The sequence below is a fragment of the Scyliorhinus canicula genome, chromosome 9 (genome assembly GCF_902713615.1).
Source record: "Scyliorhinus canicula chromosome 9, sScyCan1.1, whole genome shotgun sequence".
NCBI lineage: Eukaryota > Metazoa > Chordata > Chondrichthyes > Carcharhiniformes > Scyliorhinidae > Scyliorhinus > Scyliorhinus canicula.
Window position 1 is genome coordinate 55,920,498 of NC_052154.1, and position 27,652 is coordinate 55,948,149.

Genomic DNA, 27,652 nt, shown 5'->3' on the forward strand with positions numbered 1-27,652 from the left:
CTCCATACCAGGCAACATCCTAGTAAACCTTTTCTGTACTCTCCCCAAAGCCTCCATGTCCTTCTGGTAGTGTGGTGACCAGAACTGGGCACAGTATTCCAAATGTGGCCAAACCAACATTTTATATAACTGTATCACAATTTGAGCTTTTATAGTTGATGCCCTGCCGATGAAGGCAAGCATGTCATATGCTTTCTTTACCAACATTTCTACCTGTGCGGCCACTTTTAAGGATCTGTGGACCTGCACACCCAGATCTCTCAGTGCGTCTATGCTCATGATGGTTCTACCATTTATTTTGTAGCTCCCACCCGAATTGGATCTTCCAAAACGAATCACCTTGCGTTTGTTCGGGTTAAATTCCATCTGCCATTTCTCCGCCCAATTTTGCAGCCTAGCAATATCTTGCCGTATTCTGTGACAATCTTCATCACTATACACAACTCCAGCAATCTTAGTGTCATCTGCAAACTTGCTAATCAGACTAGCTATGTTTTCTTCCAAGTCATTTATATATATTACAAACAGAGGGCCCAGTATTGATCTCTGCGGAACACCCACCATCTTTATCTAGTCTGCCTGGTGTGCAACCTCAGACCCACAGCAATGTGGTTGACTTATAACTGTCCTCTGAAATGGCATATAAATCACTCCAATTGGGGATGGGCAAAAAATGCTGGCCTTGCCAACAATGCCCACATCAAGAACTAGAAGTGCAGCTACTATACTGGTATTTATCAGGCAAAGTACAAAATTGCCCAGGCATGTCATGCCCAAAAAATGGACACTCAGCTGCTGACTTCATTACAGCCTTGGTTCGAACAAGGAGAATACCGCGGAATTCCAGAGAGTATGGGGCGACTGACTGCCGTTGATGTCAAGACAATATTTGACAGGGTGCGGCATCAAAGAATGCCAAGGAGAGAGATGTTTTAATTCTCTTGTATTGGAGATTGGCATTCACGCCACACAAGTGCCAGGCCAGTTTTGGAGGGGGGGGGGGGGGGGATTGGAATTCAGTAACAGTGATTGATGCCATTGACTGCGAGGAGATGAGATTGAAGTCATTAGTAACCAGAAGGGGAAACAGAAGAGAAACTTAGTACAAAAGAAGATGGGTTGGGGCTGTTGGTAGTTAATCATCCCAGTTCCAGGACATTACTGGAATTCCTCAGGGTAGTGTCCAAAGCCCAACCATCTCCAGCTGCTTCAATTACCTTATCTCTATCATAAGCCGAGAAGTAGGGATGTTCGCTGATGATTGCACAATATTCAACACCATTTGCAACTCAAGACACTGAAGCAATCCAAGTCCAAATGCAACAATCCGTGGACAACATTCAGGCTGGGGTTGAGAATCCCGACAGTGCAGGAGGTCATTCGGACTGTCATGTCTGCACTGGCCCCAAGAAAGAGCACCCTACTTCAGCCCACGACTCCACCCGATCCCTGTAACCCAGTCTAACCTTTTGGATACCAAGGGACAATTTATCATGGCCAGTTCACCTAATCTGCACTTGTTTGGACTGTGGGAGGAAACCAGAGCACCCTGAGGCAACCCACACAGACACAGGGGGAAAGTACAAAATCCACACTGACAGTGGCCCCAGGCCGGAATTGCACCCGGGTCCCTGGAGCCTCGAGGTAGCAGTGTTAACCACTGTGCTACCCTTTTGTGGCATGAATGCCTATCTCCAATACTGTTACTGAATTCCACCTCTCCCCCACCCCCAAAACTGGCCTGGCACTTGTGTGGCGTGAATGCCTACCTCCAATACGAGAGAATTAAAAGATCTCTCCCCTTGGCATTCAATGGCATTGCCATTACCGAATACCCCCAAACAACATCCTGGTGTTACCATTAGCCAAAGTTTAAAGTGTAACAGCCATATAAATATTGCGGCTATAAATATTGCGGCTATAAGAGCTGGTCAAAGGCTGGGAATTCTGTGGTGAATAATGCACCTCTCTTCCCAAAGTCTGTCCACCACCTATAAGGCACAAATCAGGAGAGCAGTGGAATGCTCTCCACTTACCTGGATGAGTGTGGCTCCAAAAATACTGAAGGAGCTCAACAAGCCAAAGCAGCTCACTTTAGTGACACCTCGCTCCTCACCTTAACATTCACTCTCTTCGGCAGCACGGTGGCACAGTGGTTAGCACCACTGCCTCACGACGCTGAGGATCCAGGTTCAATCCTGACGTTGTCACTGTCTGTGGAGTTTGCACATTCTCTACGTGTCTGCATGGATCTCACCCCTACAACCCAAAGATGTGCAGTGTAGGTTGATTGGCCACGCTAATTTGCCCCTTAATTGGAAAAAAAGAATTGGATACCTGAAATTAAAAACATTCACTCCCTTCACCACCAATGCTCAGCGACTACAACTTACATCTTATACCAGGTGAACTGCAGAAACAAGCCTCCTTCGATAGCACTTTCCAAACTTGTGACCTCTCCCACTGAGAAGAACAAGCGAAGCTGACACATGGGAACACCACCATCTCAAATCCCTCTCCATGCCACACCATCCTGACTTTGAAATGCCTGGTTGCATGGTGACAAAGGCTGGGACCTGAATTTAAGGTATTTGACATTTCAGAAGCACAGGGAAGAGGGAGAAGGAGGTGGGGTAGCTCTATAATTAAGGATGAGATTGGTATAATAGCGAGAAACAAACTTGGCTCAGAAGTTCAAGATATCAAGAATTAGTTTGAGGAATAGCAAAGAAGTCACTTATGGGAGTTATTTATAGGCTCCTGAACAGATGCTGCACCGTAGGATTGAGTATACAAAAATAAATAATGGAGCCTTGCAATAATTATGGATGCTTTTAATTTTCATACAGATTGGACAAATCAGATTGGCAAAGGTAGCATGGAGGATTAGTTCAGAGTGTATTCAGTTTCTTAGAACATATCAGGCAATATGCAAATTTGGAACTGCTAATATATAATAATGTAGGATTAATTAAAGACATCATAGTAAAGGATCCTCTAGGAAGAATGATGACATGAGAGTTTCACATTCAGTTTGAATGAGAAATGTGGCACCATAATAGCATCTTAAATAAAGACAATGACAAGGGTATGAAGATAGAGTTGGCTAAAGTGCACTGGGAAAATAGGTTAAAAGGGAAGACACCAGAGAAGCAGCGGCAGGCATTTGTGATATTCCATAAATCTCAGCAATGATATGTTTCATTGAGGAAGAAAGACTACCAAAAACAATACACCATCTGTGGATAAGAAAGGAAGTCAAGGGTGGTATCAAATTGCAAGAAAAAGGTGTACAATGCTGCGAGGATTTGGAGTAGACCAGAAGATTGGGAACATTTTAGAAATCAGAGGATGACAAAAAATTGAGGGAGAAACTGGAGTAATGAGAAGACTCGCAAGAAATAGAAAAACAGATTGTAAAAGCTTTCACAATTACACAAAATGGAAAAGAGTAGCTACGGTGAGCATTAGAGGGTGAGATTGGGGCATTAATAATGGGAAAAGAGGAAATGCTATAGGTTTTGAAAGTGTATTTCTCATCAGGTGGCGGCCATGGAGTGAGTGGTCGCGCATTTGGCAGCTCCTGCTCGAGGCTGTGCTTTTGGACCTTATCCCCGTGTGTAGGGTGGATGTTTTACAGAAGAGGTGTAGGACTGGCTGGAGAAGCGTTTGACCCCACTGGTGGGGCTGGTGGATGGATTCACAGACCAGAGTTTGGTTGAGAAGAAGGGAGCAGTTGGAGAAAGAAAATCTTTATGTGCCACAGGGCAAGATGACGAAGGATATGCTTGCCTGCCCAGTGGTCGACGGAGCAACTGGTGGACTTTTTAAACTGAAAAGTTTAGCCAACAGAGGAAGGTCCAGGAGGACCTAGCCAAGGCGGTGGAGCCGTTAAAAATGGGAATTGAACGGGTGGAGCAGAGGCTGGAGTCCCAAGGCCCAGGCTATTCAGAAAGTGGAGGCGATGGGGGAGCACGAGGAGCAGCTTGCCTCGTTGGCAGCCGAGATAGGTGTGATGCGGGAGACTCAGCAGCGGTTAAAGGAGAAGGTGGAGGATTTGGAGAACCGCTCCCAGCTATGACAAGAATCGTGAGGATCCCTGAAGGCATCGAGGGAGCAGACACTAGTGTGTATGTAGCCAAGACGTTGGAGAAGCTGGTGGGGGATGAGGCCTTTGACCGGCCCCTGGAGGTTGAACGAGCAGACAGGGCACTGATGAGGAAGCCGCAGGCGAATGAGCCACCGAGGGCGATGGTGGTGTGTCTTCACTGGTTCCTGAACAAGGAAAAGATACGGAGATGGGGGTGGCGTACGAGGAGGTGCACCTAGGAGGAGAGCGGTCTTCGGGTGTACCAGGACTCGGGCGCCGACCTGGCGAAGAGGAGTCGGGTTTAATTGGGTGAAGGCTGCCCTCTTTAAAAAAGCGGGTGAAGTTTGGGATGTTGTATCCGGCCCACGATATACCCAGCGATGTTGTACCTCGACTTTTAATAGCCGATAGCAATATTTTGGCACACCAGAGGAGGCGATGGAATTAAGAGAGAATGGACCGACAGGGGAAAGATGGCGTGAGGAGATGGGTGTTTTTTCGGTCCGTTTTTACTTGTATCTTTGTTTTTATTGCTGTTGGAGATTTTTTCTTCGAGATGTTTTGTTGCGATTGAGGGCAAGTGCATCTTTTTTTTCTTGTTTCATTGTTGCTGGAGAGATGTCTGAGCGAGGGGGTGGAGGAATCAGCGGGGTGGGGGGTAGGAGGCTTAGGTTGGGGCTGCCAGTTGGCTAGTTGACGGAACACAGATGGGGGGTGATCACGTAACAGAGGGGATGGGGTAGTTGTTTTAGTTAAGGGAAGGTGTTGCTGACAACGGTGTTGTTATGGCGGGGCATGGGAGGGAGTGGTGACGGTGGACAACTGTGGCTGGGTGTGGCATGCGCCAGTGGTTTGCCTAAGAAGGAGTATGGTTGATCAGCAGGTGAGGTGGGGGGCGGGGTGACCTCCGACCAGCCTGGTCACATGAAATGTGAAGGGGCTGAATGGTCGCATGTTTTTGCACACCTGAAGAACTTGAAGGCGGACGTGGCCTTTTAACAAGAAACACACTTGAAGATTGGGGATTAGACAAGACTAAGGAAAGGGTGCGTAGGGCAAGTCTTTATTCGGGATTAGACATGAAGATGACGCACGGGGTGGCGGTACTGGTAAATAAGCGGGTGGCATTTGAGGTGGGAAATATTGTGGCCGATTTCGGGAGTGGGGGGGGGGGGGGGGGCTTGCGATAGTGAGTGGGAAACTAGAGGGAACGTCTGTGGTTCTGGTAAATATTTATGCCCCAAATTGGGATGATGTGGAGTTTATGAGGAGAGTGCTGGGGAAGATCCTGGACCTGGATTCAGAGTGACTGATCATGGGCGGTGGGGGAGGAGGACGGGGGGGGGGGGGGCTGGACGTGGGATGGTTGGCAGATGAGAAGGTTTGTGAGCAGGTGAGGGCACGTGGAACCCAATGACACAGGAGAGGTCTCGGCTGCCCTGCTGTGGGAGGCACTCAAGATAGTGATTGGGGGAACTTTATACTGATCCGGGCACATAGGGAGAAGGAGGAGTGAAAAGAGATGGCAAAGCTGGTAGATGAGATTCTGCAGGTGGACAGGAGGCATTGCGTGGCCCCGGAGGCAGGATTGGTGAAGCAGAGGCAGAAACTCCAGATGGGAGTTTGGACAGCTGTCTACAGGGAAGGCAGTAGGACAGCTGCAGAGGGCCAGAGGGGCGGTGTCGGAGAACAGGGAGAAGGCTAGTAGGATGCTGGCCCATCAACTCAGGAAAGCAGGGGGCGGAGAGGGAGTTTGGAAGGGTGAAGGGCGGTAGGGATGGTCTGGAATTGCCCTGAAAATGAAAAAAAATGAAAATCGCTTATGGTCACGAGTAGGCTGCAATGAAGTTACTGTGAAAAGCCCCTAGTCGCCACATTCCGGCGCCTGTCCGGGGAGGCTGGTACGGGAATCGAACCGTGCTGCTGGCCTGCTTTAAAAGCCAGCTATTTAGCCTGGTGAGCTAAACCAGCCCCTGCTGGGATGGGCATTCAATGAGGCGAGGGAGAAGGGGGAAGCACCTCCCCACATTATCGCAGGCCTCAATAACTTGAAGAGGGATAAGGATCCGGAGAAGTGTGGGTCTTACCGGCCGATATCACTGCTGAATGTGGACATCAAGTTGTTGGCTAGGATCTTGGCCTCGTGGATTGAGAACTGTGCGTCGGGGGTGATAGGGGAAGCCCAGACAGGGTTTGTTAAGGAGGCATCTGTCGGCTAACGATAGGCGTCTGTGAATGTTCTAATGACACTCTTGGAGGGACGGAAGATGGAGGTGGCGGTCGCTATGGATGCAGAGAAGGCCTTCGATCAGGTAGAATGGGATTATTTGTGGAGCGTACTGGGCGGTTTGGGCAGAGGTTTGTGGACTGGTCCGGCTGTTGTATCAGGTGCTGGCTGAGTGTGTAAGGACGGATTGGGTGAGCTCGGGGTATTTTAGGCTGTATCGTGGGACGGGGCAGGGATACCCACTCTCCCCATTGCTCTTTGCCTTGGCGATAGAGCGACTGGCAATGGTGCTTAGAGTGTCATGGGGTTGGGGCATAGAGTATTGTTATATACATATGATCTGTTAGTGTACATATCGGACCGTTGGAAAGTATTGGAGGTATCACGGACATCGGTGGAATGTGGCCAGTTCTCTGGGTATCAGCTAAACATGGGGAAGAGGTCTTTCCAATCCAGGTGAGGGGCAGGAGAGCGGGTAGGGTGAGCTGCCGTTTAAGGGTAGTGGGGGCGAGCTTCAGGTATCTGGACATCCAGGTTGGGGGGGGGGGATCACAAACTGAATTTAGCCTGGTTGGTGGAGCAAATGAAGGGGGATTACAAGAGATGGGATGTGCTCCTATGGCGACTGGCAGGGCGGGTGCAGTCCATGAAGATTACCCCCCGAAGGTTTTATTGGTGTTTCAGAACCGTACAATTTTTATTTTGAAGGCCTTTTTATGAAGGTCAATACATTGATCTTTGGGTTTGTGTGGACGCGGACAGCTTATCGGGTGAAGAAGGTGCTGCTGGAGCAGGGGACGTTGGTGGGGGGGGGTGCTGGCCGTGCCAAATTTAATGAACTATTACTGGGTAGCAAACATTGCCATGGTAAGGAAGTGGGTAGTGGGGGAGGGGTCAGTATGGAAGCGGATGGAGGCAGCCTGGTGTAAGGACACTAGCTATGGAGCACTGTTGATGGTACCTCTGCCATTCTCTCTGGCCAGGTACTCAAAGTCCGGTAGTAGTGGTGGCCCTGAGTTGGTGAGGGCAAGGTGCAGGGTGTTGGAGATTTATAAAGAATTAATGGACTGGGAGGGTGCCTGAGAGGAGATGTTAAGCACAAATGGGAGGAAGACCTGGGAGTGTGGTGGAGGCTGGGTTATCGGAGGCGGCTCTGAGAAAGGTGAATGCATCCTCCTTGTGGGCTAGACTTAGCTTACCCAATTTAAAGTAGTTCAAATGGCTCATATGACAGTGGCCAAAATGAGCAGGTTTTTGGAAGGGATGGAGGATAGGTGCTGGCGGTGCGTGGGTGGGCCTGCACCATGTCCACATGTTATGGGCCTGTCCATAGCTGGAGGGATTCGCTGATGTGATGTCTGAGGTGCTGAGGGTGAAGGTGCTCCCGCGTCCAGAAGTTGCAATTTGTGGCGTGTCGGAAGACCCTGGAGAGAGCCTGCGTTTTGGGCTTTACCTCTTTGGTATCCTAGAGACGAAGGTTCACCTTGAGTGGGTCTGTGGAGGGGTTTGCCCGGAGATGGAAACTGTTTATCGATTTCTTCCAGGATAGTTAAGTCAGCAGGGGGAAAGGGGGGTGTGGCGGCGGCAAACGGAGGCTAAGTGGGTGGTGGGTAACAGCATTATTTATTTGTTATAAGATTTCCTGTTTGTTATATATAAAAAGTGAATTTTGTATTTATCTTCACAGTAGAAGACACAAAAAATACTCCTCGAAAAGCAAAAATAATGAGAGAAAAAAGCACTGGAAAAACTAAAAGAACTAAGACTGATCAGTGCCCTAGAGTTGATGACCTGCCTCTGACGGTCTTAAAAGATGTTGCTGCAGAGATAATGGATGCAAAGCTTATAATCTTCCAAAATTCCCTAAATTTTGGAACGGTCCCAGTAGATTGGAAACCCATAAAAGCAACTCCTCTGTTGAGAAAGTGGGAGACAGAAAGTAAACAGTTAGCCTAATGCCAGTGGTAAAAATGTTAGAATTCATTATTAAAAAGGGAGCACCATAAGTCAGAGTCAACATGATTTGGTGAAAGGGAAATTATGCTTGACAAATTTATTAAAGTTGAGGAAGTAACAAGCAGAGTGGATCATGGAATTTGCAGTGCAGAAGGAGGCCATTCGGCCCATCGAGTCTGCACCAGCCCTTGGAAGGAGCACCCTAACCAAACCCAAACCATCACCCTCCCCGAAATAAAGGGGAACTAGTTAATGTTGTGCATTTGGATTTATAAAAGGTATTTGACAAGGTTCCATGTAAAAGTTACTACACAAGATATGAGCTTATGGTACTGGAGGTGATATATTAGCCTGGATACAAGATTAGTTAACAGGAAAGAAAGTGTCGGGATACATGGGTTATTTACAGGGTGGCAAACTGTAACTAGTGGGGTGCCACAGGGATCAGTGAAGGGCCTCAATTATTTGCAATCTGTAATGGTTTAGATCTATAATGCTTCGGATTTAGTGGACAGACTGCACTGTAGCCAAATTTGCTGACGATAAGTAGCATCCTCCCCACAACATGCTTTTCTATCTTTCTACTCAAGGATATGCAAAGATATATAGATAGGTTGAGTGAGCAAAAATTTAGCAAATAGGAGCATGGGAAAATCTGAGGTAGTCTACAAAGCCAGGACATTTTTTTTTTTTTTTTAAACAGTAATATTTGAGACATTTCAGAATACTGCTTTACATAGGTGCCCTTGTAAACGGATCACAAAATGTCAGGAATAAGGTATGGCTAGTAATTAGGAAGGTAAATAAAATGTTTGCGGCCTTTATTGCAAAGGGAATGGAGTATAAAAGTAGGGAGGGAAGTCTTGTCGCAAATGTACAGGATACTGGTGAGACCATGGGTGAGACAGGACAGTGCAAAAAACATTTTGTCACCTTCCTTAAGGACGGAGAAACTTGCGTGGGAATTAATTCAGAGAAGGCTAGCTCTGCTGATTCTGGGACAAGGGGTTGATTTTGAGGCAAAGCTGAGCCGGTTGGGCCCCATGATCACCGAGGTGATCTTATCAAAAATGATTGAGGAGATGCCAAGAGACTGCTCCCTCCCATATGGATAGTAAGATGGAGAGCAAGAATTTCTTCTCCCAGATGGTCATTAGCTTGTGAAAGTCTCTTTCCCAGCAAGCAGTGGAGGATGACTGATTGAATACATGAAGGCTGGAATACATGAAGGCTGAATTAGCAAGAATTTTGATTGATAAAATCAGGTTATGGGGGGGGGGGGGGGGGGGGGGGGGGGGGAAAGAGAGAGAGAGAATGGAGGAAACAACTCGAAATTGCTGTTTCTTCATTATCACTAGATCAAAATCCTGGAACTTCCTCCTTAAATGCAGTGCCAGCATATCTGTGGGTGGACTGCAATAGTTCAAGAAGGCAGCTCCTCATCACTTTCTCAAAGGCCATTAGGGACGGGCAACAAACGCTGGCCTGGCCAGTGACATACGCATCCCATGAAAGAATAATGGGAAAGGACAAGTAGAATAATTGGCCTCGATTTCTTAGAATTGGGCAAAGAGGGGAAAAAGGTTAGCCAGGATTCCCATTCCTCAATGTTGTCCAATGATTCCTGCTGAAGGTGTATCATTTAGAAACAGGATTGAACTCCCTTTGATGTCCCTTATGATTGAATGTTCTACTATTTTACTAACATGTTCCTAAAACTCACATCAAGAATAGTCAACACCTTCTTTAGTGCACAAAATAACAGCAAGATAGCAATCCATGAATTGTTTTCTAATATGTCATCATCATGTTGTTCCAATCCCATGATGGAGGGTCCTTTTAAGATAGTTTGCCTTTGCTAAATGGCAGTTAATTCCAAAACACTGAACTACTGTTAGCTTCATTGTAAATTATGTGAATCAGCAGTTTAACAGACCATCGCCCTCCACTGTAGCATGCATGTAATAGTTGGAATCAGAAGTAGCAAAACGTTTCCCAGTATCAGCAGCAATTATCTGGCAAACATTGCTGGTATAAAAAGAACTAGGGCAACTGAGCGTAATCTGGAGGCAGGTTGCAAAACTGGTATTCAGCTAGAAAATAACACGTTTTTCCAGACAATTATCGCAAGGAAATAAAATTAGAATAATGCACCACGCTTTGAATTCCTACATGCATAGATTGTTTCAAGTACAAAACTACTTTTTCACAGAAGAGTAGCTGAACTCATCTTATATGGGGCAGCACGGTAGCATGGTGGTTAGCATAAATGCTTCACAGCTCCAGGGTCCCAGTTTCGATTCCCCGCTGGGTCACTGTCTGTGCGGAGTCTGCACATCCTCCCCATGTGTGTGTGGGTTTCCTCCGGGTGCTCCGGTTTCCTCCCACAGTCCAAAGATGTGCGGGTTAGGTGGATTGGCCATGCTAAATTGCCCGTAGTGTCCTAAAAAAAAGTAAGGTTGTTGGGTTACGGGTATAGGGTGGATACGTGGGTTTGAGTAGGGTGATCATGGCTCGGCACAACATCGAGGGCCGAAGGACCTGTTCTGTGCTGTACTGTTCTATGTTCTATATGCAAAACATGGAATTGTTTCTTTTTCAGTTCACTGCCACAGAAAGATTTACACACAATTTGGCACAATCATATCTAGAATTGATTGAAATATAGTGCATCATAATTGATTAGGGAACAGATACGAGTACCATTTATAAACCAAGCAGGAATATACACATTCCACTTAAATGCATTGCAATTGCTGGAGTGTAAGCATTGTTGGAACAAGACATAACAGTCCTCCCAGCAACGGCACAGGTATCTAGAGTACATAACACAGCAAATTGCTATTGCCCTCAGCACTAGAGGACCAGTTATACATTATATATTCTCAAATGCGAGCCAGTAGCACCCCGTTCTACGCATGGCCAAATGAAAAAAAGACACAAACATCTGGGAACAAACAAGGAGCTCTGAAATCTGATCTCAGGTTTCAGTGTTACGACATTCACATCTCAATTATTTATTAGATAAATGTTCACCGTTGGTAAACATTCCTGCGATCTATTGGGGAATATCAACACAGATCCTAGATAATCCAATATACCTCCAGACAAGCAAAATGTAATAGTTTGAAGACAGACTAAAGAAAAGGAAGTAGGCTACAAAACTCTCCAAAACATTCCAATTATTTGGAGTCATGAGAAATCAATACCATGCTGTTGCCATATCCAAAAGTAAAAATTGTATTTTAAGAATACTACTGCTCAAACAGTATCTCACCGATAGACCTAATGAGGAATCCCTCCTAATGTAAGGATCCAAAGTTTCGAAAGCAATTTATTTTCCTCTGGCTTTGACATTTTAAATTTAAACCACAGGAATTCAGAGGTTATTTAACTTTCATTGCAAAATGAAGCTACTGAAGGCATGCTGCAGTTTACAACTAAAAAGTACACATTTGTGCAATCACATAATTATACCAGAGCAGATCCGCAGAATCTAACACCTGCCAAAAAGAGTAAAATAAAAGATGTTGTGTTAGCTATGTGGAGAGGCTGAATAGACTTCATTAGAAAGACGGAGGTTGAGGGGTGACCTGATAGAGGTCTACAAGATTACGAGGGGCACGGATAATAATAATCTTTTTATTATTATTATTATTATTATCCATGCCCCTCAATCTTGTAGACCTCTATCAGGTCACCCCTCAACCTGGTGGATGGACAGGCACTCTTTCCCAGGGTGGAGGAGTCAGTCACGAGGGGGCATAGGTTTAAGATCCGTGGGGCAAAGTTTAGAGAAGTGCAGGCATGTTTCTTTACGCAGAGGGTGGTGAGTGCATGGAACGCATTGCCAGGGGAGGTTGTGGAAACATACATTAACGGCATTCAAAGGCATCTTGACAAACACATGGATCGGATGGGTACAGAAGGATATGGCACAAGGAAGTGGAGGGTTTTGGTAAAGGTTGGTATCATGACCGGTACAGGCTCGGAGGGCCGAAGGGCCTGTTCCTGTGCTGTATTGTTCTTTGTAAATGCAAAGCAGCACTCAGACATTCTTAAAGTAGGAATAAAAAATGTGAACAGAGTCATCTGCAAAAGATGAAAATTGAAGACCTAAACAGAAAATAAGGACCTAATTATATAACACCCAATTAAAAATTCAACATCACATTCAAATGTGCACTTTGGTGAAATTGGGGGATCTTTTGAACCATCTATTTTGGCCACAGATAGTAAAGACACCAAAATACTATTCCTCAGGATGGGATGGGAGAAGGCTTTAAAGCTTCTCTTATTCTTTTACAGTTCCACATACCACCATTACCTAGCAGGTTGATTTGCTCCAAGTCCAAACTAAGCATGACTTAATAATGATGTTTGTATATCTGCAGTTGAAATAAGCAGCTGACTAGCCATTTAAAATGTTATTACACTCAGAAGAGATCTGTGACATTTTGTTCACATCAGTTTCAGACACATTAGAAGTGATAAAGTTGTGACGAAGTCAAACCATTTCTAATCAGAAGCTACAGTTCCCAGTGTTCTATTGGAGTATCAGAACACAATTATATCTTTCAATAACGCCATCAACAACAATTCTCCTTGCTCAGTTGCTCAGGGTTACAAAGAATTGTCCCAAGTCCAAAGTAATCATTGGGCTCATGTCCCGTTCCATTTGAAGTAAGTCTTTGTCATTTTTAGTTTTCTACGGCATAGATGAAACAATGCCAGAATATTCCGGAACACCCACACAATCTTGAATAGAGGCAAAAACTTGAAGTAAGAATAAAAATTACAGACATTTTTATACTTGTTGCTCCTGTAATTCTGTTGGCATGATATGGGAGTTTCTTTCGACTATGCAAACTTGGTGACCTGCCACCTGAACATAAAGTTAAACTACAAAAGTAGCAAGAGCAAGAGTCATTTCTTCTAGAACTTTACTTCAAGATCGGGTTAGTTACAAAATGCCAGAAATGTAGCTTCACTGTGTAGTGTAACCACCATAATCAAATGGAGAAAATGCATGAATCACAGATACTGTGCTATGTTCTATCTAGTTTGTTGAAATCTAATTGTCGTGTAACAATTAAAAAAGACTGTTGTTTTCGTAACATGCACAGTAAAATTTCTTCTTTTCCACACTGGCTTCTCTCCCAACTAAAGAGAATTCCTTTTTGTTAAATTTCCAAATTCTAAATTGAACAACCAAGAATGAGCAAAGAATTGGCTGCTCATGTTCTCATTCTAGAATGTGTGAGAAAGTGTCAAAAATCATCTAATTATCTACTATGGATAATAATTTTTATTAGTGTCCCAAGTAGAGTTACATTAACACTGCAATGTAGTTACTGTGTAAATTCCCTAGTCGCCACACTCTAGCACCTGTTCGGATTTACTGAGGGCGAATTCAGAATGTCCAATTCACCCAAGCAGTGTTTCCCTCGTGACTCCAGAGGCTAGACTATACAACGTGGGTGACTTTTCCATGCAGTGCTATCTTTCGTAAAATATGTTACACTATCTCTCAGGTAGACAAAAATAACCTGATAGTACTCCTCAAAGTAGCTTAGCGGTGTTTCCCTGTTGTCCCAACCAATACCTATCTCTCAAATCAACATCAGATTATCTGATTGCTATTTAATTGATGTTTGTGCGACCTGGCTGTCACATTTCTTCATGGTAGCAATTATAGTTTAAAACTTCATTGCAGTACAGCATTTGGAAACATTCAGAGGTTATGAAAGGCTCTATCTAAAAAAGTCAAAATGCATTCCTTTGACTTCATCGCACCTGTGGCAGCCATATTTTCAGCTATCTACTTCCCATCCATGCAATTAATTCCCTAAATCTCTCTAGTCTGTTCTCCCCCTTCGAAGGACCTCCTTAATACCAACTCTTTAGCCAACCTTTTAATCACATATCCTTTGGCAGGTTAAGGTACTTTAGTGATTATATATTCTGCATGCTCAATAATCATAAAACAATTTAGCCTAGTTAGTTATTAATAGTAATATTAATGACAGTAACTTTTAGCTATTGTGAAAGAAAGAACCAACCAATAGAGCACTGAATGGCTAACAAAAGTCTTAGAATCAGACATTTAAAAAAAAGGCCCTTCAGCCCATCACATCTGCACAGGTTAAAAACAACCATTCTAATCCCATTTCCCAGCTCTTGGCCCATAGCCCTGTATGCCCTGGCATTGCAAGTGCACATCTAAATACTTCTTAAATGTTATAAAGGGCCTCTACCTCCACTATCCTTTCAGGTAGCGAATTGCAAACTCCCACCACCCTCTGGGTTAAAAAAGCTTTTCTTCACATCCCCTCTCCTTACCGTAAATCTATGGACCCTGGGCATTGATCCCGCCAACAAGGAGAAAAGTTTCTTCCTGTCTACTCTTATCTATGCCCCTTATAATTTTATGCATCTCAATCATATTCCCCCCTCTGCTCCAAGGAAAACAATTCCAGTCTTCCAATCTCTCAACTCTCAAGTTTAAGGATACAGAAAATTATTCATCCTATTTTCAGTTCAGAATGAACATATGGACCCAATAGCCTTGTGCCCATGTTCTGAGATTAGAAGTTATAAATTCTAAATTATACTCATACTACTGCATTATAGGCAACAACTTAATCAATTACATGTAAAACTGTAAAGCATATTTGCCACCTAAATTCATTTATTAAAAATATATCTCAAGTACCCAATTCTTTTCTTTTCCAAGGGGCAATTTAGCATGGCCAATCCACCTATCCTGCACATCTTTGGGTTGTCTCCACAAAGACACAGGGAGAATGTACAAACGCCACACAGACAGTGACCCGCAGCGGGGATCAAACCCAGATCCTCAGGGTTATGAGGCAACAATGCTAACCACTGCACCATCATGCCACCCAATCTAAATTTAGACAGCTCACCCCATTTGCCACTCCTTAAATCTGATAACTAACAATGCTGAGAGTAGGAGAGAATTAGATTTCGCAGTTGAGACCAATAAGAACAAAAATACTTTGACGAGTTACCCAACAGCAAAGACAATTCGCCTTTCACACAGCCCACTCCCACATGTAAAGACAACGCACAGAACCAAAGCAGGTTTCACAGCAGCATAAGTTCTAGAAATCACATTTGTCACCGTGGAAATTAACCATGTAAATATTCAGGAGATAGAAGTCAGCAGTTCCATCTCCTTAAAACCTACCTCTTCAACCAAGCTTCCAGTGACCTGGCCTAATATCCCTAAGCAGCCCAGTCAATTTTTTTCCTGATTCGGTAAAAGGGCCTTGGCAAGTTTTTAAGCAACATGAAAAGGGCCAATTCAATGCAAGTTGCTGCCAGGCTCCTTGAAGCCTTGGGGATTTCAGTGGAGGTGGGGGCTTCCACAGATCGGAGTGCCCCGAATGAAGCTGAGAGGGTGGCAGTGAAGTGTGTGCTGCTACTGCTGCAGCAACGCCAGTTTGAGGCCCGAGACAGAAGGTGAGATATCTCTGGGGCTCTGCACCTGCCCTCCGCCCGGCTCCAGGGCGCGGGCGCACTGACCCACCGACCTCACCGCTCAGAGCCCCGCCCTCGACATACTCCGATTGGCCGAGGGAACCCGGACGTCGACAATGACTAATCAGGGATTGGCTCAGATGGCTGTCAGTCAAATGAGCGGGGGCGGGATTGGGGAGGAGGGGCGGAGGCCGCGGCACCGCCGCTTTCCCACAGGCTCCGCCGCCAATTTCCGCTCCGGTGACGGACAAATCACCAACGATCAGCGGAGAGCGATCAGCAACAGCCCGAACGGCAGCGGCGGCGCCCTTACCCTGTTGCCGCCCCACGCCGCTGACGCGCCAGCATCCTCAGTCGATTAAACAGAGCCGCGCCGGAAGGCCCTCCCCTTCGCTTCGGATTGGCCTTCCTGTTGCCCCGGGGGATTCGCTTCAACAACAGGGCAGCACTCGGTTTGCCTCACTCAAGGCGAGGCGCCTTGTCAATTATCGTACGTCATAGCGCCCCCCATTTATGACCAGACGGTGGGAGGGGGGAATGTTGTTGTGTCACGTGATCATCCGGATGCCATCTTCACATTTGGATAAATAATGCAGGCGCCACCTGGTGGTGGTGGGAATAACTGACCTACTGGCTGAAGAAAATCCCTTAGAAGGCACCAAATCACATGGCTTACACAAACAATGCCACCTTCCCCAGCCACTCCTCCGTTGGTTCTATCCTTATTCATCTTTCCCATGCCTCCCCCTGCCACTGAGCATAAACGGCTGCCACCCCCGAGCAAACCTCTACAGCGAACCCCTCGGGGCGAGTTTAATTTTTTTTAGAGTCTGAGAAACAAACCCCTTCATGTTGCTAACCCACACCCCCAACTTTGGGGGCTCCCAGACCCTCCACCCTAGTAAGATCAGTCTTGGGGCCACCAGGGAGGCAAAGGCCAGGACGTTGGCCTCTCTCACCCCCTGGGCACCCGGGTCTTCTGACACACCAAAGATCGCCCCCTCTGAACTCGGAACCACCCTCACTTTTAAGACCTCTGATATGACGTCAACATCCGTGCCAGAAACCGCTCAGCCTCAGACACGCCCAAAACATATAGACATGGTTCGCAGGACCCCCTGCACAGCGGCCACACCTATCCGCCACCTCCTCAAAGAAGCTGCTTATCCGGGCCACAGTCATGTGTACCCTGGGGACTAAAACTGTATTAGGCTGACCCTGGTGCACAACGAGGATGTATTAACTCTACTCAGAGCGGTTGACTCCCAATGGGTCAGAATAGAGGAGAGTTTGGGTAGGGGGTCGGGATTGAAGGTGCTCGTGAGAGCGTCGCTCCCGACGGCCCCGGAGAGATATGGAGTCTGGTAGTAATAGCTTTGTTGAATTTGGAGGCAGTTTCAACAGCATTTTGGGTTGGGGGCTGTGTCAAGGGAAATGCCGATTCGGGGAAACCATATATTAGAGCCAGGGAAGTGGGATGGAAATTTTCGGAGATGGGAGGAGAAAGGGATTAGGACACTAAAAGGTTTGTTTCTTGGGGGTCGTTTTTCAGGATTGAAGGAACTGGGAGCGAAGTATAGGCTGAAGCAGGGTGAAATACTCAGATACAAAGAACGTAGAACTGTACAGCACAGTACAGGCCCTTCGGCCCACGATGTTGTGCCAAACTAGTCTGAAACTAAGATCGAATCAACCTAGTGCACTCCAAATACCTTCCTGTAGTGAGGTGACCAGAACTGCACACAATACTCCAAATGTGGTCTAACCAAGGTCTTGTACCTTTGCAGCATAACCTCATGGCTCTTAAACTCAATCCCCCTGTTAATAAATGCTAACAGACTATAGGCTTTCTTCACGGCTCTATCCACTTGGGTAGCAACTTTCAGAGATCTATGGACATGAACTCCAAGATTTCTCAGCTCCTCCACATTCTTCAGAACCCTGCCGTTAACCCTGTAATACGCATTCAAATTTGTCCTACCAAAATGAATCACCTCACACTTATCAGGGTTAAACTCCATCTGCCACTTTTCAGCCCAGCTCTGCATCCTATCAATGTCACTTTGCAGCCGATGTGTCCTCACTTTCTACAGGAATAGTGAGGACATAAGGATCAAAGCCAAAGGCTCTGTAATCTCATCCCTCGTCTCCCAAAGAATCCTAGGATATATCCCATCAGGCCCAGGGAACTTATATCCTCAGGCTTCTCAAAATTTCTAACACATCTTCCTTCCGAATATCTACCTCCTCCAGCCTACCAGCCTGTATCGTATTATCCTCCTCAACAACATGGCCCCTCTCCTTTGTAAACACTGAAGAAAAGTATTCATTTAGGGCCTCTCCTATATCTTCAGACTCCATGCACATGTTCCCACTACTGTTCTTGACCAGCCCTAACTTCACCTTGGTCATTCTTTTATTCCTCACATAAGTGTAAAAAGCCTTGGGGTTTTCCTTGATCCTACCTGCCTAGGGCTTCTCATGCCCCCTCCTAGCTCTCCTAAGATACATGCAGGTTCGAGACTTTGCCAGAAAGCGGATACAGAGCTTCCCAGTAGAACCGGCTTTCACATTGCTGGAGGAGGTGCTGATGACAGGGGGACTGGAGAAGAGGGTAGTATCGGTAGTTTGCGGGGCTATTTTGGCGGAGGAGAAGGAACCGCTAGAAGGGATCAAGGCAAAGTGGGAGGCAGAGTTGGGAGAGGGCATGGAGGAGGGGCTCTGGTGTGAGGTGCTCCGGAGGGTGAATGCCTCCACCTCGTGTGCAAGGTTGGGGCTGATACAGCTGAGTGCACCTTACAAGGGCGAGGATGGGCCAGCTCTTTAAGGGGGTAGAAGATGTACGTAAATGTTGCCGGGGGTGGGGAGGGGGGGGGGGGGGGGGGGGGCAAACCATGTTCATATGTTTTGGTTCTGTCCAAAACTGGAGGATTACTGGAAGGAGGTGTTTAGTGTTTAGTGTTTGGACCCGGGCCCTTGGGAGGCCATATTCGTGGAGTCGGACCAGTCGGGGTTGGAAACGGGCGCTGAGGCAGATGTTGTAGCCTTCGCCTCAGTGATCGCCCAAAGGTGGATCCTGTTAGGGTGGAGATCAACTTTTCCACCCTGTGCCCTGGCGTGGCGGGGGGACCTGCTGGAATTCTTGACACTTGAAAAGGTCAAATTTGAACTGAGGGGAAGGATGGAAGGGTTCTGCAATCCATGGGCGTTATTCATTATGCACTTTCGAGAATTTGATCACATCGAAAATTAAGGGGGTTGGGAGATGCACTCACTCCTGTTCCACCTGGATGGCCAAATATCAAATGCTCCCTCCTTGAACGGCATCTCACCCAATCTCTTCTCCTGCCCCCTCGCCTCGATCGCAAAGACCTCACTCTTACCCATATTCAATTTGTATCCCGAAAACCGGCCAAATTCCTCCAATATCCCCATATTCCCTCCAATTCCCCCCAGCGGGGCCGATGTGTACAGAAGCAGATCGTCCGCATGGAGCGAGACCCTATGGTCTACCCCCCCCCCACTAATGGGAGGTGTCTTAGTCAGGGGTTGATGTTAAGGGGCCATGGGAGGGTTCTTAGTCAGGGGTTGATGTTAAAAGACAATGGGAGGGGCTTGGTGAGGGGTTGATGTTAAGAGACAATGGGAGGGGTTTTAGTCAGAGGTTGATGTTAAGGGGCCATGGGAGGGGTCTTAGTCAGTGGTTGATGTTAAGGGGCCGTGGGAGGATCTTAGTCAGGGGTTGATGTTAAGGGACAATGGGAGGATGCCAGGGGTTAATGTAGCTGGTGAATATCTTTGTGACTGTGTGCGTCTTCCTAATTCCAAAGGTCACAGGCTCTGGGTACTTAACTGTGTACGAGACTCTCACCAGTGTTAATCTAAGTGTGCTACTCAGCAATAGATCAGTGGTGAAAGGACGGTGGGTCAAAGAAGCGGAAAGTAAGTGATGAAGATTTGGAGAAAAATGTAACTGATCTGATTAGTAAATTTGCGGACGACACATAGGTTGGTGGAATTGCGGATAGCGATGAGGACTGTCAGATGATACAGCAGGATTTAGATCGTTTGGAGACTTGGGCGGAGAGATGGCAGATGGAGTTTAATCCAGATAAATGTGAGGTAATGCATTTTGGAAGGTCTAATACAGGTAGGGAATAAACAGTGAATGGTAGAACCCTCAAGAGTATTGACAGTCAGAAAGATCTAGGTGTACAGGTCCACAGGTCACTGACAGGGGCAACACAGGTGGAGAAGGTAGTCAAGAAGGCATATGGCATGCTTGCCTTCATTGGCCGGGGCATTGAGTATAAGAATTGGCAAGTCATGTTGCAGCTGTATAGAACCTTAGTTAGACCACACTTGGAGTATAGTGTTCAATTCTGGTCGCCACACTACCAGAAGGATGTGGAGGCTTTCAAGATGGTTGAAGAGATTTACCAGGAGGTTGCCTGGTATGGAGGGCATTAGCAATGAGGAGAGATTGAATAAACTTGGTTTGTTCTCACTGGAACGACAGAGGTTGAGGGATGACCTGATGTCTACAAAATTATGAGATGCATAGACAGAGTGGATAGTCAGAGTCTTTTTCACAGGGTAGAGGGGTCAATTACTAGGGGGCATAGATTTAAGGTGCGAGGAGCAAGGTTTAGAGGAGATGTACGAGGCAAGTTTTTTACACGGAGAGAAGTGGGTGCCTGGAACTCGCTACCGGAGGAGGTGGTGGAAGCAGGGACAATAGTGACGTTTAAGGGACATCTTGATAAATACATGAATAGGATGGGAATAGAGGGATACGGTCCCCGGAAGTTTAGAAGATTTTAGTTCAGACGGGCAGCATGGTCGGCGCAGGCTTGAAGGGCCTGGTCCTGTGCTGTACTTTTCATTGTTCTTGCTCTTTGTTCACTTCAGACAGTCACTGCAGAACAGTCAGGGTTGTACTGCTCACTGCTCACATCAACTGATGCAGTGATAAGAAGCGCAGGTATGATGAGAGCAATCTGTCACTTGGATTCATGCACGCTTGAGACCAAGATTCCCCTGAAGCACAATGTGTTGTTGCTACAAACTAATCCAACCGTTTCATGGTACCTGCTTAACTCTGAAGGAGACAAATCGTCCTGAATATGAGAATAAGGACTTAGGTTTCTTCGAGAGAAAACTGAATTAACTGATGTGCAGTAAATCCATGATGGTAGGATCTGCCACGGCCGATAACAAGAGCACAACAGAGGCGACCTACAGAGTAAGTCACCGCACTGCATTTGCGGGAGAAGCGCCTGAACATTAAATGCCACTAACATTGCTGAATCCCCCACTATCAACATCCTGGGGGGGTTACCATTGACTAGAAACTGAACTAGACTAGCCAGGTAAATACTGTGATTACCAGAGCAGTTCAAAGACGAGGAATCCTGCAATGAGTAACTCACCTTCTGACCCCCCAAAATCTGTCCTCTATGTACAAGGCACAAGTCACGAGTGCAATGGAATGCTCTCCATTTGCCTGGATGGGTGCAGCTCTAACACTCAAGAAGCCAGGACAAAGCAGGCCGCTTGATTGCAACCACTTCCACTTACATTCAACCCCTGCACCACCAATGAACCGTGGCAGCAGTGTGTACTATCTACAAGATGCATTCCAGGAATGCACCAAGGCTCATTATGTAGCACCTTCCAAACCTACGACCGCTACCATCTAGAAGGACAAGGGCATCAGACACATAGGCACACCACCACCTGGAAGTTCCCTTCTAAGTCACTCACCATTCTGACTTGGGAATATATCACCATTCCTTCACCGTTGCTGGATCAAGGTCCTGTAACTCCCTCCCTAACAGCACTGTGGGTGTACCTACACCCGAGGGACGACAGCAGTTCAGGAAAACAGATCACCACCACCTTCTGAAGGACAACTAGAAATGGGCAATAAATGCTGGCCTAATCAGTGACGCCCACACCATGTAAATTAATTTTTTAAAAGCCCAACGATTGGTGAAAACCTGATGAAGCTTTGCATCAAAGACGTTGTAATGTGCATGCTGGATGAGGCGGCAGCTAGAATGATTGAGGCGCTACAGCTCTCCAAAATACTGTTGCCAGCAAATTCATGATCCTACTGCTGACACCGCGTTAGCTCATTTCTCATCATTGCAGCTAGATGAGTTCACTGACATGTTGGGGCTTGCAATCTTGCTTGTATTTGCATGCTTCACCTTCAATGACATTATCGAGGAGGACTTGCTGCTATGTGACCCTCTGCAAAGCTGTGCACCAGGCTGCTCTACAGCTAACTGTATCCTCAACAGTCAGCCGTTCGCTGTTAAGATGCCTGCACCTCTAAAAACTGTGCTGGATGGAATACTTCAAATTACCAACAGCATTCAAGCACGTCCACTGAAATTGAGACTGTTTAAAATTCTGTGCAACAAAATGGGCAGTGGTGCAGCAGTGATGCACACAACATTGCTCCTGCATGCAGAGGTGGGTGACTGGCACGAGGCAAAGTGCTTGCGAGATTTTCTAAGCTTCTTTGTGAAGTCTTGGTGTTTGGTGTGAATCAGAAAAGTAAATTTTCAGATTTTGTGACAAGGACTTCGTGGCTTCAGAGACTTGCATCTCTTGCAGATATTTTTACAAGGCTAAATGAAGTGAACCTTGTTATATTACACTTTGTGGCAATATGTCGTTATTCTTTGCCTTGTGATCCAGAATGGTTTGATGAGTTGATGATAAAAAACAAATAATCTTTAGATTGAAGCAAAACTAATTTATTGAATAACGATTAATTAAATAAAGTTTGAACACACTGCAGAGCTGTAACTACTAATAAAGTAAGATTGAATCTGTTCAACAGTAATCTATAATCTGGTATTAACAAATGATGACCTCGTGTTAACTCTCTCTCTAATCTAAACTACTCGTCGTGCTGTGATCAATACTTCTCCTTTGCTAACTGCAACTAACTATCCAAGATTCCCTGAGGTCTGATATTTGTACTGAGAACTGGTGGTGCCTTCCAATGTTTGAATTACATTGAGATGTAATAATTAACCCTTCACTGGTGTACCGATGTACATATCATTACAAATCTGTCACTACAAGGCAAGGATACTACTGCCTTCACTGCAAGAGATAAGATTTTGTCACTGATTAAGACATAGAGAATAAGATCTTCCACTGCTTTCCCATGCTATGACTTTCTCATTGTAATTACTTCCACCCCTGAGGAAGATATTTTCATTGAGATTACAAAGCACCCGCTTTGTTCTCTCCTTTGTTGGATTACTTCCCTCCAAAGGATGAACACCAAGGGCGGGATTCTCCGACCCCCCGCCAGGTCGGAGAATCACCAGGGGTCGGCGCGAATCCCGCCTCCGCCGTCCTCCAAAATCTCCGGCCCTCCAAAAGTCGGCAAGGTGTGACTCACGCCGCCCGCCCCGGAGAATGGCAGGGACCGGCGCGACTCAATGGGCCCCGGGGCTGCCCGAATTCTCAGGCCCGCGATGGGCCGAAGTCCCGCTGGTTTTCTGCCGGTCCCGCCGGCGTGGATCAGACTAGGTCCTTTAGTGGCGGGACCTAGCGGCGCGGGCGGGCTCCGGGGTCCTGGCGGGGCGCGGGGCGATCTGGCCCCGGGGGGTGCCCCCACGGTGGCGTGGTCCGCGATCAGGGCCCACTGATCCGCGGGCAGGTCTGTGCCATGGGGGCACTCTTTTCCTACGCGTCGACCATGTCAGCCTCCGCAATGGCCAACGCATAGGTGACCCCCCCCCGCGCATGCGCGGGGATGACATCAGCAGCAGCTGACGCTCCTGCACATGCGCGGACGTGCGGCAACCGGCGGAGTCCCTTTGGCCCCGGCTGATGTGGCGCCAAAGGCCTTCCACGCCAGCCGGTGGGACACAAACCACTCTGATGCCGGCCTAGTTCCTGAAGGTGCGGAGGATTCCACACCTTTGGGGCGGGCCGACGTCGGAGTGGTTCACGCCACTCCGTCCTGCTGGGACCCCCCCGCCCCGCTGCGTACGGGAGAATCCTGCCCAATATGTGGGTTCAAAACCCATTTGCACCGCCAGTTATGCCAGATGACCTATCAGTGCAGGATTATGAGAGCCTAATTGACATAACTTTCAACTCCACACTGAACGCACGACCACTGATGAATCCTTGCAGCAGCTTGATGCACAATATCCCACTGTGGCAAAGAGAGTAGTTCGTGGACTTCTTCCTTTCGCCTCAACATATTTGTGTGAAAGTGGTTTCTCCCAATACATAGCTACAATAGCTAAAAAGAGGTGTGTACTGAATGCCACTCTTGAAAAGAAAATCCAACTGTCCAACATCACTCCCGTAAAGAATCTCTTGTGAGTTCTTGTCAGTCCCCTTGTTTTCCTTTGTGATCTCTGTCCTTTTTTGCTGCTGACTTTTGTATCTGGCTGATTACTGAAACACCCCTGGTACAAGATGCTACATGGTCTGGCCCAAAGAGAACATAGAACATACAGTGCAGAAGGAGGCCATTCGGCCCATCGAGTCTGCACCGACCCACTTAAGCCCTCACTTCCACCTTATACCCGGAACCCAATAACCCCACCTAACCTTTTTTGGACACTAAGGGCAATTTAGCATGGCCAGTCCACCTAACCTGCACAGCTTTGGACTGTGGGAGGAAACCGGAGCACCCGGAGGAAACCCATGCAGACACGGGGAGAACGTGCAGACTCCGCACAGAAAGTGACCCAGCGGGGAATCGAACCTGGGACCCTGGTGCTATGAAGCCACAGTGCTATCCACTTTTGTTACCGTGCTGCCCAAAGAGATCCCCAGGGAAATGTGCTATTTGGTTTGGTCCAATGATGTCACATGTTGAAGGACTTGGCCAGCAGCCAATTGACTACTGAAATCCCGGGACTTGGGAAATACGCAATGCTGATTGGTCTGGATTGTTCCAGGAGGTTCTGACAAAGAAGGTAGATTCCATTTTTGCTTTAGTGTTTTGTTTGAACCATGAGAGGGGAGTCGCAGGTTAGGATTCTCTCGATCATCTCATGCCTGGTGATTAAAGGTCTATCTCTCTAGCCAGTCTGTGAAAGTTTAACTTCTGATTAAAAGGCTGCAAGTAATCTATCTAGCCAGCCTGTGAAAGTTTCACTTCGTATTAAAAGACTGAGGAAGGCACAGTGCTAATAGCTTTCTCCTGAGACCTCTCTCTTTAACAATCTTGAAGAAAATACCGTTTTCTCTCTTTCTCCATCACCTGCCAGAAGACCAAACCAGCGGTCATTAGCAGAGTGGTCAGAAAACCTTCTTTTAAATTCTCGGGTAGAGAACCTCAATTTTACCTCAGTGAGACTGAGCCAATTTGATGGGGGAATCTTCAGTGTGAAGAACAAGATTGCTAAATGTTAAAGTAACTCCCCAGGAGTATTCCTACAGCCTGTGAGGGCTGGTTGAAGGCACAAACCAGAATGTGTGATCCAACCGGTGGGTTTCGACACTTCATGTCCCGGGAAGATAGCCGACTACAAAGACTACAACCTCAGCAGAAAGATACTCATCTCATGTCTCTTTCTTGTCCCCTTAATTGTGATCCTTCCGTTCCCCACTGTGTGCCTATCTTGTGTATATGTGAGTGGAGGGACAGACGGTAAAAGGGGAGAAAAATTAGATTAGAAGACCATCGTTCTATTATCGCCATTACGCGTTTATCTCTTCTCTTGTTGTAAATAAACAGTTTTTTTGTGTTTTACTTCTAAATCTGGTCTCAGTAAGTCATTGGAGCAGTCAAGGGACAAAGATATCAGAAACTATATACAAATTATTGGTCAATTTACTTATATCGGGATTCTGGGGCCTATGGGGCTGGAATTTGCCGCACACTAGCCCAGGGTGATGTAACACCCCTGACATCAAATGAGCAAAGGAGGCAGCATTGCTCCTTGTACTGAAGATGACAGGAAGGTCAGCCTTCAGTTCTTCGTCAAGTAAAATAATGTTTTATTGGTAATATATTCACAAATATAGCTAGAAAGAACTTGATTGCATTTGATCTCTTTGTTTGCACCTATTTTGCAGCAAAAAAGGGGCATTGATATTATGAGAATGTTTGAGGTTTCCCGATCCTCTTGGGAGTCATTAGTGGTTCTGTGGCTTGGAAATTTGGGAAGCTCTTATTTCGGGCATCCAAAACTCAACTGCCCATGTCTTCACTTGCACCAGGTTCACTTACCCATCACCTTTGTTCTCACTGGCACGCAAAGGCTTTAGTTAAGCAATTCCCTGATTTTAAAATTCTCATATCTGTTTCCAAATCATTGCGTGACCTTGGACCTTCCTATCTCTGTAATCTCTTTCAGCCCCATACGTCTGCAGTCCTCAAATTCTGGCTTCTTGCTGTGGTACTGAAAACAGGCTGAGAAGATACACATAGGCCAGGAACAGAAACTGTCTCATGAGGCCATGGTTGGAATCGATACTGGCCATCTGCAAGAGCACTCAAGTCAAGGCATAAACTTGTTATTGCTATATGGACTTTGTGATTACCCACTCCAAAGAACAAGACCATGCTATGAATATGTAACAAGCTTCCAGGCGCAGGTGATCAACTTTGCAGTAGGATGGAGAACAGACAAAAGAATCCATCAAACACCATAATGAGCTGATGGCTGGTCAGACAAGGGAGTTTCAGAGGACAATGAGTCTTGATTGAATCACCATGGATAAACAGGAGTATTATGTCTTATCCATTTACAAGTTGGAGTCTGGCTGGGACAATGGCCAGTGGTGGGCCTATATCTATGACTCAATTTAGGGCAGCAGGGTAGCATGGTGGTTAGCATAAATGCTTCACAGCTCCAGGGTCCCAGGTTCGATTCCCGACTGGGTTACTGTCTGTGTGGAGTCTGCACGTCCTCCCCCTGTGTGCGTGGGTTTCCTCCGGGTGCTCCGGTTTCCTCCCACAGTCCAAAGATGTGCGGGTTAGGTGGATTGGCCATGCTAAATTGCCCGTAGTGTCCTAATAAAAAAGTAAGGTTAAGGGGGGTTGTTGGGTTACGGGTATAGGGTGGATATGTGGGTTTGAGTAGGGTGATCATGGCTCGGCACAACATTGAGGGCCGAAGGGCCTGTTCTGTGCTGTACTGTTCTATGTAATCCGAGCATACCAGTATAAAGAAAGAAACATTGAACAGATCTTTAGCAATAACCTGGGAGTCAGGCACAACCACCGCCAGAGGAAAAGACCCTGGGTTTCAAACCATGAGAGAACATCCACAGTGATAAGGCCTCCTGGCAACTTACCTTGCAGGTACGCCATTCCCTCTCTTCCTATGCTGTTCCTCAAATTTCCATTTGCTGTCCACTACTGATTGTCAGCCTCGTCTTTCTGCTATGTCATGCCTTTCCTTCATTGTCATTCTCAGCAAATGCTTCACGTCCATCTGCTCAACACATTTCTGTTTCTCATAGATCTCTTCTTCCTTCCTTGCAGGAAAAGCGAGCACAGACTCAAGAGAGAGGCAGAGAACCGGAAGTCGCCGTCAGCCATTTCCCAACAGACAGTGCAGCGGAGGAGGCACTGTATTGTTCTCTGTTCAAAGCCCTGTCCTGTGGAGTAGCAGGTCTGTTAGGAACAGACTATTCCTGCTGGTGCTCCTGCTGCTGCTACCTCCCGCTGCTGTTGTTGCTACTGACCACCTTGATCCTCACCTGAGCTCTAAAATAAAACAGCGTAAGTAGAACTTAGGCTGATCTGAGAGGTCACATTTCTAAATGAAGATCGGGCATACAAACCCGACAAGGTGTGAGTCACCTCTTAAGGTTGTGAAAGTGGTCTCTCAGTATAAGTACTGTAAACAAACCCTTTCAGACAATCA

At 46.6% G+C, this 27,652-nt stretch overlaps 1 protein-coding gene and 1 pseudogene across 3 annotated transcripts in view; one reads left to right on the plus strand and one right to left on the minus strand.

Annotated features, from left to right (window-relative positions):
- The window catches only part of LOC119971325 (akt interacting protein), a 48,951-nt gene extending 32,688 nt beyond the window's left edge, over window positions 1-16,263 (minus strand). The window contains exon 1 of one of the 3 annotated variants that reach the window (XM_038806725.1): window positions 16,093-16,263. The gene's annotated coding sequence lies outside the window, so the exon portion shown is untranslated. Of the gene's footprint in view, window positions 1-15,486; window positions 15,866-16,092 lie in introns of those variants that run through there. The other 2 variants (XM_038806726.1, XM_038806724.1) reach the window with 2 other exon arrangements.
- Window positions 15,589-22,783, plus strand: LOC119970882 (annotated as a pseudogene).
- The last annotated feature ends 4,869 nt before the right edge of the window (window positions 22,784-27,652 follow it).